The sequence below is a fragment of the Eschrichtius robustus genome, chromosome 5 (genome assembly GCF_028021215.1).
Source record: "Eschrichtius robustus isolate mEscRob2 chromosome 5, mEscRob2.pri, whole genome shotgun sequence".
Taxonomy (NCBI): Eukaryota; Metazoa; Chordata; class Mammalia; order Artiodactyla; family Eschrichtiidae; genus Eschrichtius; species Eschrichtius robustus.
In genome coordinates, this window is record NC_090828.1 from 106,107,694 (window position 1) to 106,120,799 (window position 13,106).

Consider the following 13,106-nt stretch of genomic DNA (forward strand, 5'->3'; position numbering starts at 1 on the left):
TTACTCCAAGTTGCGTGATTACTTCTAGACTCATCTATGGTGCTGCAAATGGCATTGCTTCATTTTATCGCCAGCTCATAATCCATCTGTACATGTAGCAGTTCTTCTTTGTCCACCCATCTGTCGGTGGACTTTTTGGTGACTTCCATATCTTGGCTCTTGTAATACTGGGCAATGCAGATTTGCCTGCCTCTTTCTTTCCAATTCTGTCTTCTTAGGTTATAGGTCCAGGAATAAGCCTCCGGATCATACGGTAGCTCAATGTTTACCTTATAACGGCACCTCCACTCTGCTCTCACGAGTGGCTCTTTCCAGGTTACATCCCACTTAAAGTGGAGGGTTTGCATTTCTCCACAGCACCTTCAGCATTTATTCTTTGTGGTTTTTTACTGATGGTTATTCTGACTGGTGTGAGCTGATACGTCTTTGTGGTTGAATTTGCATGTGTCTCATGATCCATTAAAACTGAGCTTTAAGGCAGGTCCTTCTCATTTTTCAGGCTGTGAGTACAGCTTAGTTCTTCAAAGTGTTTTCTTAAAGTATGTGTCATATTGTAAATTTGTTTCGCCATTACCTCCCTGAAGACATTTTGCGGTGACCATTAGCACAGGCTTAAACCTGCGTTTGCAGGTAACGGCCAGAGGGTGGCAGTCTTTCTACGTTCCCCATGCTGGTACTAGGGCAACAGACCTTCCGGCCAGTGGTGTTCCTCGGTTATAAATTAGAGTGGAATGTGCCTGAAGAAACCCACAGATGCTGATGTCTCCTTACTCATGTTTGCCTTTTAAATTTACCTTATATTTATTATTGGAGCAAGATTACATTGTGTACATGGAACAGTTCTTCTTGGTGCGTTCCTCTGTTGATGGAGATTTTCATTGCTTCCAAATGTTGGCTATGGTCAATATGGCTGGAGTGCAGGATTGCCAGCCTGTGACGTTTTGATTCTCATTTTCTCAGGGGATAGGCCCAGCAGTGGGTATGACTGATTGACGGGTAGCTCAGTGTTTACCTTTTCAAGGCACTTCCATTGTGTTTTCATTAGTGGCTCTTACCACGTCCCCCTTAGGGCCGAGTGTACGCATTCCTCCACAGTCCCTTCAGCATGTATTTTTTGAAACGTTTTTGCTGATGGCCATTCTGACTGCTGTGAGCTGATAGGTTTTTGTAATTTGGGTTTGCATGTCTTTAAAGATTCCTAAAATATATCATTGTCCCACACCTTTTTCTTTTCTCTTTAAAGGAAAAGCTGTGAGTAAAACATAGCTCTTGAAATTGTCTTCTTGGAAGGTTGCCCTCTTTTGAAATTTTGGCTCCATTTTTGATCCCAGGATTTATTTGGAGGGCAGGTGTCATTTACAGAATTGCAAGTTGGTGAATATTTAGTGACCTTTAGCAGTGGGTTGAAAGCTGCTGTTGTGGGAAATGGCCACAAGGAGGCAGCGTTTCTCCATTCCCAAATCTGAGTACTAGGGCAGCAGAGCCTTTCTGGAAGTCGTGGTCCTAGGTTGTAAATTAGAATGGAACGTGCCAGGAGAAACCCCCATAAGTTTAGGTCTCATTACTTCTTGTTTTTGTTATTTTTTTTTAATCGGGGTAAGGACTAGAATACTGTTTGTCCTAGGGGTACGCAATCTGGTTCATTTGTACATTATATATGTCTACTCTACAGATCCTCTTCCCATGTAAAATATTACAGAGTGTTCTGTAGACCTCCCTTGCTATATGGTCGGTCGTTTTGAAATATGTATATAATATGCATTTGGATATGTATAGTAACACTAATCTCATTTATCCATTCCCCCCACCTTTCCTTTTAGATGAGCGTAGTTGGTTTTCTAAGTCTGTGAGTGTCTTTCTCTGTGGAAATATGTTCATTTGTGTCAGTGATTAGATAACGCCTCTAAGGGATATCATAGGATATAGGTCTTTTGCTTTCCGACTTACCTCATGTTTTGTGATTATCTCCAGGCTCATCTCTGGTGCCTCAAAGAGCAGTGTTTCATTGTTTACCATGGCTCATATTCCATTGTGTACATGGACTCCTTCTTCTTTATCCATTCACCTGTTGATGGACATTTTGGTTGCTTCCCATCTTGGCTATTTTGAATAAGGCTGCAGTGCAGCCTTTGCAGCCTGTGTCTTCTCGATCCTGGTCTTCTCAGGTGAGAGGCCCAGTGGTGTGCCTGCTGGATTGAATGGTACCTCAGTTTTTACTTTTCAACGCAGTTCCTTTCTGTACTCCTTACTGGCTGTTAACCACTTTACATCTCACCAGCACCTAGAGGTTACACAGTTCTCTACAACCCCATCAGCATTTATTGTTGGTAGACTTTTTGCTGACGGTCAGTCGACAGGTGTGAGTTGAAACCTTTTGGTTGATTAGATTGCATGAGTCTAATCATTCCTGAGGTTGAGCTTTTACCCATTTTCCTGTTTTTTTGTTTAAAGAGAGTGAGGAATACTTACCTCTGCATACTATCTTCTTGAAACATTCGCCTGTTTTGAGTTTCTTTTGTCCATTCCCTACCTGAGCACAATTTTTGACGGCAGGTGTCCTTTACAGCCCTGAGTCCTTGTGAATTTTAAGTGACCAGTAGCTGTGGGTTTAAAGCTGCTCTTGCGGGAAACGGCCACAAGGGGGCAGCATTTCTCCTTTACCAAATCTGGTCACTAGGGCAACAGAGCCTTAATGGAAGTCGTGTTCTAGGTTGTAGATTACAATGGAATGTGCCGGGAAAAAGCCCTTTAAGTGTATGTGTCATTCCTTCTTGTTTGTATTTTGATCAAAATTTTTATTCTTTATCACAGCAAATTCGATTACAATGGTTTGTTTGGTCTAGGTGTGCAAGATGTGGTTCCTTCGCACATATACATATATCTATTCTTCTTTGGAATCCTTTCCCGTGTAGGTTATGACACAATGTTGAGTAGTCTTCTCTTGGTATTCTGTAGGTCTTTGGTGATTATATATTTCACGTGTGTTTGTATATCTCTGTTCACCTCAATATGGTAATGTACCCAATCCTCACACCTTTCCATTTGGTGAACCATAAGTTTTTGTACTGAATCTGTGATTGCCTTTCTCTGTGGAAATATCTTCGTTTGTATCAATTTTTAGGTAACACCTCTATGTGATATGATAGGATATGTGTCTTTCGCTTTCTCACTTACTCCAAGTTGCGTGATTACTTCTAGACTCATCTATGGTGCTGCAAATGGCATTGCTTCATTTTATCGCCAGCTCATAATCCATCTGTACATGTAGCAGTTCTTCTTTGTCCACCCATCTGTCGGTGGACTTTTTGGTGACTTCCATATCTTGGCTCTTGTAATACTGGGCAATGCAGATTTGCCTGCCTCTTTCTTTCCAATTCTGTCTTCTTAGGTTATAGGTCCAGGAATAAGCCTCCGGATCATACGGTAGCTCAATGTTTACCTTATAACGGCACCTCCACTCTGCTCTCACGAGTGGCTCTTTCCAGGTTACATCCCACTTAAAGTGGAGGGTTTGCATTTCTCCACAGCACCTTCAGCATTTATTCTTTGTGGTTTTTTACTGATGGTTATTCTGACTGGTGTGAGCTGATACGTCTTTGTGGTTGAATTTGCATGTGTCTCATGATCCATTAAAACTGAGCTTTAAGGCAGGTCCTTCTCATTTTTCAGGCTGTGAGTACAGCTTAGTTCTTCAAAGTGTTTTCTTAAAGTATGTGTCATATTGTAAATTTTTTTCGCCATTACCTCCCTGAAGACATTTTGCGGTGACCATTAGCACAGGCTTAAACCTGCGTTTGCAGGTAACGGCCAGAGGGTGGCAGTCTTTCTACGTTCCCCATGCTGGTACTAGGGCAACAGACCTTCCGGCCAGTGGTGTTCCTCGGTTATAAATTAGAGTGGAATGTGCCTGAAGAAACCCACAGATGCTGATGTCTCCTTACTCATGTTTGCCTTTTAAATTTACCTTATATTTATTATTGGAGCAATATTACATTGTGTACATGGAACAGTTCTTCTTGGTGCGTTCCTCTGTTGATGGAGATTTTCATTGCTTCCAAATGTTGGCTATGGTCAATATGGCTGGAGTGCAGGATTGCCAGCCTGTGACGTTTTGATTCTCATTTTCTCAGGGGATAGGCCCAGCAGTGGGTATGACTGATTGACGGGTAGCTCAGTATTTAACTTTTCAAGGCACTTCCATTGTCTTTTCATTAGTGGCTCTTACCACGTCCCCCTTAGGGCCGAGTGTACGCATTCCTCCACAGTCCCTTCAGCATGTATTTTTTGAAACGTTTTTGCTGATGGCCATTCTGACTGCTGTGAGCTGATAGGTTTTTGTAATTTGGGTTTGCATGTCTTTAAAGATTCCTAAAATATATCATTGTCCCACACCTTTTTCTTTTCTCTTTAAAGGAAAAGCTGTGAGTACAACATAGCTCTTGAAATTGTCTTCTTGGAAGGTTGCCCTCTTTTGAAATTTTTGCTCCATTTTTGATCCCAGGATTTATTTGGAGGGCAGGTGTCATTTACAGAATTGCAAGTTGGTGAATATTTAGTGACCTTTAGCAGTGGGTTGAAAGCTGCTGTTGTGGGAAATGGCCACAAGGAGGCAGCATTTCTCCATTCCCAAATCTGAGTACTAGGGCAGCAGAGCCTTTCTGGAAGTCGTGGTCCTAGGTTGTAAATTAGAATGGAATGTGCCAGGAGAAACCCCCATAAGTTTAGGTCTCATTACTTCTTGTTTTTGTTATTTTTTTTTAATCGGGGTAAGGACTAGAATACTGTTTGTCCTAGGGGTACGCAATCTGGTTCATTTGTACATTATATATGTCTACTCTACAGATCCTCTTCCCATGTAAAATATTACAGAGTGTTCTGTAGACCTCCCTTGCTATATGGTCGGTCGTTTTGAAATATGTATATAATATGCATTTGGATATGTATAGTAACACTAATCTCATTTATCCATTCCCCCCACCTTTCCTTTTAGATGAGCGTAGTTGGTTTTCTAAGTCTGTGAGTGTCTTTCTCTGTGGAAATATGTTCATTTGTGTCAGTGATTAGATAACGCCTCTAAGGGATATCATAGGATATAGGTCTTTTGCTTTCCGACTTACCTCATGTTTTGTGATTATCTCCAGGCTCATCTCTGGTGCCTCAAAGAGCAGTGTTTCATTGTTTTCCATGGCTCATATTCCATTGTGTACATGGACTCCTTCTTCTTTATCCATTCACCTGTTGATGGACATTTTGGTTGCTTCCCATCTTGGCTATTTTGAATAAGGCTGCAGTGCAGCCTTTGCAGCCTGTGTCTTCTCGATCCTGGTCTTCTCAGGTGAGAGGCCCAGTGGTGTGCCTGCTGGATTGAATGGTACCTCAGTTTTTACTTTTCAACGCAGTTCCTTTCTGTACTCCTTACTGGCTGTTAACCACTTTACATCTCACCAGCACCTAGAGGTTACACAGTTCTCTACAACCCCATCAGCATTTATTGTTGGTAGACTTTTTGCTGACGGTCAGTCGACAGGTGTGAGTTGAAACCTTTTGGTTGATTAGATTGCATGAGTCTAATCATTCCTGAGGTTGAGCTTTTACCCATTTTCCTGTTTTTTTGTTTAAAGAGAGTGAGGAATACTTACCTCTGCATACTATCTTCTTGAAACATTCGCCTGTTTTGAGTTTCTTTTGTCCATTCCCTACCTGAGCACAATTTTTGACGGCAGGTGTCCTTTACAGCCCTGAGTCCTTGTGAATTTTAAGTGACCAGTAGCTGTGGGTTTAAAGCTGCTCTTGCGGGAAACGGCCACAAGGGGGCAGCATTTCTCCTTTACCAAATCTGGTCACTAGGGCAACAGAGCCTTAATGGAAGTCGTGTTCTAGGTTGTAGATTACAATGGAATGTGCCGGGAAAAAGCCCTTTAAGTGTATGTGTCATTCCTTCTTGTTTGTATTTTGATCAAAATTTTTATTCTTTATCACAGCAAATTCGATTACAATGGTTTGTTTGGTCTAGGTGTGCAAGATGTGGTTCCTTCGCACATATACATATATCTATTCTTCTTTGGAATCCTTTCCCGTGTAGGTTATGACACAATGTTGAGTAGTCTTCTCTTGGTATTCTGTAGGTCTTTGGTGATTATATATTTCACGTGTGTTTGTATATCTCTGTTCACCTCAATATGGTAATGTACCCAATCCTCACACCTTTCCATTTGGTGAACCATAAGTTTTTGTACTGAATCTGTGATTGCCTTTCTCTGTGGAAATATCTTCGTTTGTATCAATTTTTAGGTAACACCTCTATGTGATATGATAGGATATGTGTCTTTCGCTTTCTCACTTACTCCAAGTTGCGTGATTACTTCTAGACTCATCTATGGTGCTGCAAATGGCATTGCTTCATTTTATCGCCAGCTCATAATCCATCTGTACATGTAGCAGTTCTTCTTTGTCCACCCATCTGTCGGTGGACTTTTTGGTGACTTCCATATCTTGGCTCTTGTAATACTGGGCAATGCAGATTTGCCTGCCTCTTTCTTTCCAATTCTGTCTTCTTAGGTTATAGGTCCAGGAATAAGCCTCCGGATCATACGGTAGCTCAATGTTTACCTTATAACGGCACCTCCACTCTGCTCTCACGAGTGGCTCTTTCCAGGTTACATCCCACTTAAAGTGGAGGGTTTGCATTTCTCCACAGCACCTTCAGCATTTATTCTTTGTGGTTTTTTACTGATGGTTATTCTGACTGGTGTGAGCTGATACGTCTTTGTGGTTGAATTTGCATGTGTCTCATGATCCATTAAAACTGAGCTTTAAGGCAGGTCCTTCTCATTTTTCAGGCTGTGAGTACAGCTTAGTTCTTCAAAGTGTTTTCTTAAAGTATGTGTCATATTGCAAATTTGTTTCGCCATTACCTCCCTGAAGACATTTTGCGGTGACCATTAGCACAGGCTTAAACCTGCGTTTGCAGGTAACGGCCAGAGGGTGGCAGTCTTTCTACGTTCCCCATGCTGGTACTAGGGCAACAGACCTTCCGGCCAGTGGTGTTCCTCGGTTATAAATTAGAGTGGAATGTGCCTGAAGAAACCCACAGATGCTGATGTCTCCTTACTCATGTTTGCCTTTTAAATTTACCTTATATTTATTATTGGAGCAATATTACATTGTGTACATGGAACAGTTCTTCTTGGTGCGTTCCTCTGTTGATGGAGATTTTCATTGCTTCCAAATGTTGGCTATGGTCAATATGGCTGGAGTGCAGGATTGCCAGCCTGTGACGTTTTGATTCTCATTTTCTCAGGGGATAGGCCCAGCAGTGGGTATGACTGATTGACGGGTAGCTCAGTGTTTACCTTTTCAAGGCACTTCCATTGTGTTTTCATTAGTGGCTCTTACCACGTCCCCCTTAGCGCCGAGTGTACGCATTCCTCCACAGTCCCTTCAGCATGTATTTTTTGAAACGTTTTTGCTGATGGCCATTCTGACTGCTGTGAGCTGATAGGTTTTTGTAATTTGGGTTTGCATGTCTTTAAAGATTCCTAAAATATATCATTGTCCCACACCTTTTTCTTTTCTCTTTAAAGGAAAAGCTGTGAGTACAACATAGCTCTTGAAATTGTCTTCTTGGAAGGTTGCCCTCTTTTGAAATTTTGGCTCCATTTTTGATCCCAGGATTTATTTGGAGGGCAGGTGTCATTTACAGAATTGCAAGTTGGTGAATATTTAGTGACCTTTAGCAGTGGGTTGAAAGCTGCTGTTGTGGGAAATGGCCACAAGGAGGCAGCATTTCTCCATTCCCAAATCTGAGTACTAGGGCAGCAGAGCCTTTCTGGAAGTCGTGGTCCTAGGTTGTAAATTAGAATGGAATGTGCCAGGAGAAACCCCCATAAGTTTAGGTCTCATTACTTCTTGTTTTTGTTATTTTTTTTTAATCGGGGTAAGGACTAGAATACTGTTTGTCCTAGGGGTACGCAATCTGGTTCATTTGTACATTATATATGTCTACTCTACAGATCCTCTTCCCATGTAAAATATTACAGAGTGTTCTGTAGACCTCCCTTGCTATATGGTCGGTCGTTTTGAAATATGTATATAATATGCATTTGGATATGTATAGTAACACTAATCTCATTTATCCATTCCCCCCACCTTTCCTTTTAGATGAGCGTAGTTGGTTTTCTAAGTCTGTGAGTGTCTTTCTCTGTGGAAATATGTTCATTTGTGTCAGTGATTAGATAACGCCTCTAAGGGATATCATAGGATATAGGTCTTTTGCTTTCCGACTTACCTCATGTTTTGTGATTATCTCCAGGCTCATCTCTGGTGCCTCAAAGAGCAGTGTTTCATTGTTTTCCATGGCTCATATTCCATTGTGTACATGGACTCCTTCTTCTTTATCCATTCACCTGTTGATGGACATTTTGGTTGCTTCCCATCTTGGCTATTTTGAATAAGGCTGCAGTGCAGCCTTTGCAGCCTGTGTCTTCTCGATCCTGGTCTTCTCAGGTGAGAGGCCCAGTGGTGTGCCTGCTGGATTGAATGGTACCTCAGTTTTTACTTTTCAACGCAGTTCCTTTCTGTACTCCTTACTGGCTGTTAACCACTTTACATCTCACCAGCACCTAGAGGTTACACAGTTCTCTACAACCCCATCAGCATTTATTGTTGGTAGACTTTTTGCTGACGGTCAGTCGACAGGTGTGAGTTGAAACCTTTTGGTTGATTAGATTGCATGAGTCTAATCATTCCTGAGGTTGAGCTTTTACCCATTTTCCTGTTTTTTTGTTTAAAGAGAGTGAGGAATACTTACCTCTGCATACTATCTTCTTGAAACATTCGCCTGTTTTGAGTTTCTTTTGTCCATTCCCTACCTGAGCACAATTTTTGACGGCAGGTGTCCTTTACAGCCCTGAGTCCTTGTGAATTTTAAGTGACCAGTAGCTGTGGGTTTAAAGCTGCTCTTGCGGGAAACGGCCACAAGGGGGCAGCATTTCTCCTTTACCAAATCTGGTCACTAGGGCAACAGAGCCTTAATGGAAGTCGTGTTCTAGGTTGTAGATTACAATGGAATGTGCCGGGAAAAAGCCCTTTAAGTGTATGTGTCATTCCTTCTTGTTTGTATTTTGATCAAAATTTTTATTCTTTATCACAGCAAATTCGATTACAATGGTTTGTTTGGTCTAGGTGTGCAAGATGTGGTTCCTTCGCACATATACATATATCTATTCTTCTTTGGAATCCTTTCCCGTGTAGGTTATGACACAATGTTGAGTAGTCTTCTCTTGGTATTCTGTAGGTCTTTGGTGATTATATATTTCACGTGTGTTTGTATATCTCTGTTCACCTCAATATGGTAATGTACCCAATCCTCACACCTTTCCATTTGGTGAACCATAAGTTTTTGTACTGAATCTGTGATTGCCTTTCTCTGTGGAAATATCTTCGTTTGTATCAATTTTTAGGTAACACCTCTATGTGATATGATAGGATATGTGTCTTTCGCTTTCTCACTTACTCCAAGTTGCGTGATTACTTCTAGACTCATCTATGGTGCTGCAAATGGCATTGCTTCATTTTATCGCCAGCTCATAATCCATCTGTACATGTAGCAGTTCTTCTTTGTCCACCCATCTGTCGGTGGACTTTTTGGTGACTTCCATATCTTGGCTCTTGTAATACTGGGCAATGCAGATTTGCCTGCCTCTTTCTTTCCAATTCTGTCTTCTTAGGTTATAGGTCCAGGAATAAGCCTCCGGATCATACGGTAGCTCAATGTTTACCTTATAACGGCACCTCCACTCTGCTCTCACGAGTGGCTCTTTCCAGGTTACATCCCACTTAAAGTGGAGGGTTTGCATTTCTCCACAGCACCTTCAGCATTTATTCTTTGTGGTTTTTTACTGATGGTTATTCTGACTGGTGTGAGCTGATACGTCTTTGTGGTTGAATTTGCATGTGTCTCATGATCCATTAAAACTGAGCTTTAAGGCAGGTCCTTCTCATTTTTCAGGCTGTGAGTACAGCTTAGTTCTTCAAAGTGTTTTCTTAAAGTATGTGTCATATTGTAAATTTTTTTCGCCATTACCTCCCTGAAGACATTTTGCGGTGACCATTAGCACAGGCTTAAACCTGCGTTTGCAGGTAACGGCCAGAGGGTGGCAGTCTTTCTACGTTCCCCATGCTGGTACTAGGGCAACAGACCTTCCGGCCAGTGGTGTTCCTCGGTTATAAATTAGAGTGGAATGTGCCTGAAGAAACCCACAGATGCTGATGTCTCCTTACTCATGTTTGCCTTTTAAATTTACCTTATATTTATTATTGGAGCAATATTACATTGTGTACATGGAACAGTTCTTCTTGGTGCGTTCCTCTGTTGATGGAGATTTTCATTGCTTCCAAATGTTGGCTATGGTCAATATGGCTGGAGTGCAGGATTGCCAGCCTGTGACGTTTTGATTCTCATTTTCTCAGGGGATAGGCCCAGCAGTGGGTATGACTGATTGACGGGTAGCTCAGTGTTTACCTTTTCAAGGCACTTCCATTGTGTTTTCATTAGTGGCTCTTACCACGTCCCCCTTAGGGCCGAGTGTACGCATTCCTCCACAGTCCCTTCAGCATGTATTTTTTGAAACGTTTTTGCTGATGGCCATTCTGACTGCTGTGAGCTGATAGGTTTTTGTAATTTGGGTTTGCATGTCTTTAAAGATTCCTAAAATATATCATTGTCCCACACCTTTTTCTTTTCTCTTTAAAGGAAAAGCTGTGAGTACAACATAGCTCTTGAAATTGTCTTCTTGGAAGGTTGCCCTCTTTTGAAATTTTGGCTCCATTTTTGATCCCAGGATTTATTTGGAGGGCAGGTGTCATTTACAGAATTGCAAGTTGGTGAATATTTAGTGACCTTTAGCAGTGGGTTGAAAGCTGCTGTTGTGGGAAATGGCCACAAGGAGGCAGCATTTCTCCATTCCCAAATCTGAGTACTAGGGCAGCAGAGCCTTTCTGGAAGTCGTGGTCCTAGGTTGTAAATTAGAATGGAATGTGCCAGGAGAAACCCCCATAAGTTTAGGTCTCATTACTTCTTGTTTTTGTTATTTTTTTTTAATCGGGGTAAGGACTAGAATACTGTTTGTCCTAGGGGTACGCAATCTGGTTCATTTGTACATTATATATGTCTACTCTACAGAACCTCTTCCCATGTAAAATATTACAGAGTGTTCTGTAGACCTCCCTTGCTATATGGTCGGTCGTTTTGAAATATGTATATAATATGCATTTGGATATGTATAGTAACACTAATCTCATTTATCCATTCCCCCCACCTTTCCTTTTAGATGAGCGTAGTTGGTTTTCTAAGTCTGTGAGTGTCTTTCTCTGTGGAAATATGTTCATTTGTGTCAGTGATTAGATAACGCCTCTAAGGGATATCATAGGTTATAGGTCTTTTGCTTTCCGACTTACCTCATGTTTTGTGATTATCTCCAGGCTCATCTCTGGTGCCTCAAAGAGCAGTGTTTCATTGTTTTCCATGGCTCATATTCCATTGTGTACATGGACTCCTTCTTCTTTATCCATTCACCTGTTGATGGACATTTTGGTTGCTTCCCATCTTGGCTATTTTGAATAAGGCTGCAGTGCAGCCTTTGCAGCCTGTGTCTTCTCGATCCTGGTCTTCTCAGGTGAGAGGCCCAGTGGTGTGCCTGCTGGATTGAATGGTACCTCAGTTTTTACTTTTCAACGCAGTTCCTTTCTGTACTCCTTACTGGCTGTTAACCACTTTACATCTCACCAGCACCTAGAGGTTACACAGTTCTCTACAACCCCATCAGCATTTATTGTTGGTAGACTTTTTGCTGACGGTCAGTCGACAGGTGTGAGTTGAAACCTTTTGGTTGATTAGATTGCATGAGTCTAATCATTCCTGAGGTTGAGCTTTTACCCATTTTCCTGTTTTTTTGTTTAAAGAGAGTGAGGAATACTTACCTCTGCATACTATCTTCTTGAAACATTCGCCTGTTTTGAGTTTCTTTTGTCCATTCCCTACCTGAGCACAATTTTTGACGGCAGGTGTCCTTTACAGCCCTGAGTCCTTGTGAATTTTAAGTGACCAGTAGCTGTGGGTTTAAAGCTGCTCTTGCGGGAAACGGCCACAAGGGGGCAGCATTTCTCCTTTACCAAATCTGGTCACTAGGGCAACAGAGCCTTAATGGAAGTCGTGTTCTAGGTTGTAGATTACAATGGAATGTGCCGGGAAAAAGCCCTTTAAGTGTATGTGTCATTCCTTCTTGTTTGTATTTTGATCAAAATTTTTATTCTTTATCACAGCAAATTCGATTACAATGGTTTGTTTGGTCTAGGTGTGCAAGATGTGGTTCCTTCGCACATATACATATATCTATTCTTCTTTGGAATCCTTTCCCGTGTAGGTTATGACACAATGTTGAGTAGTCTTCTCTTGGTATTCTGTAGGTCTTTGGTGATTATATATTTCACGTGTGTTTGTATATCTCTGTTCACCTCAATATGGTAATGTACCCAATCCTCACACCTTTCCATTTGGTGAACCATAAGTTTTTGTACTGAATCTGTGATTGCCTTTCTCTGTGGAAGTATCTTCGTTTGTATCAATTTTTAGGTAACACCTCTATGTGATATGATAGGATATGTGTCTTTCGATTTCTCACTTACTCCAAGTTGCGTGATTACTTCTAGACTCATCTATGGTGCTGCAAATGGCATTGCTTCATTTTATCGCCAGCTCATAATCCATCTGTACATGTAGCAGTTCTTCTTTGTCCACCCATCTGTCGGTGGACTTTTTGGTGACTTCCATATCTTGGCTCTTGTAATACTGGGCAATGCAGATTTGCCTGCCTCTTTCTTTCCAATTCTGTCTTCTTAGGTTATAGGTCCAGGAATAAGCCTCCGGATCATACGGTAGCTCAATGTTTACCTTATAACGGCACCTCCACTCTGCTCTCACGAGTGGCTCTTTCCAGGTTACATCCCACTTAAAGTGGAGGGTTTGCATTTCTCCACAGCACCTTCAGCATTTATTCTTTGTGGTTTTTTACTGATGGTTATTCTGACTGGTGTGAGCTGATACGTCT